General features: G+C 39.6%; 1 protein-coding gene across 1 annotated transcript in view; it reads left to right on the top strand.

The window, feature by feature from the left end:
• Window positions 1-750: 750 nt before the first annotated feature.
• The window catches only part of LOC106529253 (ectoderm-neural cortex protein 1), a 19,735-nt gene continuing 18,719 nt past the window's right edge, over window positions 751-1,766 (top strand). The window contains exon 1 of the mRNA XM_014024608.1: window positions 751-983. The gene's annotated coding sequence lies outside the window, so the exon portion shown is untranslated. The remainder of the gene's footprint in view (window positions 984-1,766) is intronic.

Consider the following 1,766-nt stretch of genomic DNA (forward strand, 5'->3'; position numbering starts at 1 on the left):
GGTCTGGGTTTGGGGTCTTCATTTTCACCTAAAGGTTGCATGGATTCCTGTCTGTGTTTCCTGTCTGCTTTCAGGAACATGGAGTCACATGGAGGCAGGGCTTAAAAGCCTGAATTTTGCCTGAAACTCAGACTGAAGAAGTCTCTTGGAGGAGAGACGAAACGTTTCATTAGAGAAGAACCCGTCCAGAAGACCTATACATTTTTTTTCTTTTTGATTTTTTTTACCTGGATTACTGAGATGCATCAGGACTTATTGTAAAGCGGTACCGAATTTTCTTACTCCATTGGCAGAAATTTTTGACCAAATTTGAGTTAAAATTTTCAGACTAACAAGACAAATAATCTTACACATTCTGAAAACAAGATTATTATTCTTACACAATCAGTTCTTGTTTAGTAAATCAGTCTCAAAACAAACAAAAAAAGACTTTTTGGTTGATATAAGATTTTAAAACTTGGTAAGATGGACAGTTTTTGCAGTGCAATAAAACTTACAGAATAGGCCTGCAGCAGCTGCAGCTGCTGCAGGCCTATTCTGTAAGTTTTATTTTGAAAGGTTCATCATGTTTTGTTTATTTTTGCGCCTAAAAAGTAACAATGACTTTTTATTCTCCTATATGGAGGGGGGGTGGTGGTGTCTGCTGCTGGCTGCCTTCAGGGACCCCCTCCTCCCCTCCACATCTTTAACCGTACCCCTCTTTGTCTCCGGTTCCCTCCCCCTCCTCCTGGCTGTAAACACACCCATTCGTTTGAGCGGAGCAGCAAGGCGGAGGAGCCGCACTCCGGAGCGGAGCAGCGACAGAAGGAGGAGATCCGAACCTCTCTCCCTTCTCCTCCACACCTCCCTCCTACACCTCCCCGGTGGACCCGCGGAGGGATCCGTGCGCCTGGGATTCTGCAGCCTGCATCGTGGCTCTGTCCGGAGCGACATGTCCGTGGGCTCGTGCGGGCACAGCTGAACCCCTGGCTCCACGCGAACAGGTACAAACTGACAGAACAGAAAACAGGAACAAGGCTATGGAAGCTGATTGATGCCATTAATATTATTTTATTGTTGTTGTTTACATGTACGGTTTCTCTCTGCTCTCCTCGGTGTCTTTGTGTCAGATCCATGTTTAAATGAAACCTGGTTCTGTTCAAGGACGTAACTTTAGGTCTACCATTGGGGGGGATATGCTCTCTATTTATTTATCGAGTTGTTTACTTTTGTAAAACCATTCAAGATTTTCAGGAGATAAAATATATTTTAAAGCTTTTTGCTTTGATTTACTTAAATTTCCAGTTTTTTTTTGTATTTACTCTGCACCTTTTCTGTTTCACGTCATTTCATCAGTTAAGAAAAGGCTTGCCCTTCTTTTTTTCCCCATAAATAATAAATATTTGACAATTTTAGGATGTATTATATGACGTACCTACATTCTAAAATTTCCTAATGTATGTATTTACCTGGTGCGCTACAAATTGTCCAGGAAAAAACATACAACACAATCTACACTGCAAAAAATGTCCATCTAACCAAGTTTTAAAATCTTATATCAGCCAAAAAGTCTTTTTGATCTTGTTTTCAGACTGATTTACTAAATAAGAACTGATTGTGTAAGAATAATAATCTTGTTTTCAGAATGTGTAAGATTATTTGTCTTGTTAGTCTGAAAATTTGACTCAAATTAAGTCAAAAATTTCTGCCAACGGAGTAAGACAATTTTACTTGGTAAGATTCTTGAAATAAGAAAAACATGAGTTAAATCAAGTATTTTAATAATC

This window comes from Austrofundulus limnaeus, unplaced genomic scaffold (genome assembly GCF_001266775.1).
Source record: "Austrofundulus limnaeus strain Quisiro unplaced genomic scaffold, Austrofundulus_limnaeus-1.0 Scaffold430, whole genome shotgun sequence".
Classification (NCBI taxonomy): Eukaryota; Metazoa; Chordata; class Actinopteri; order Cyprinodontiformes; family Rivulidae; genus Austrofundulus; species Austrofundulus limnaeus.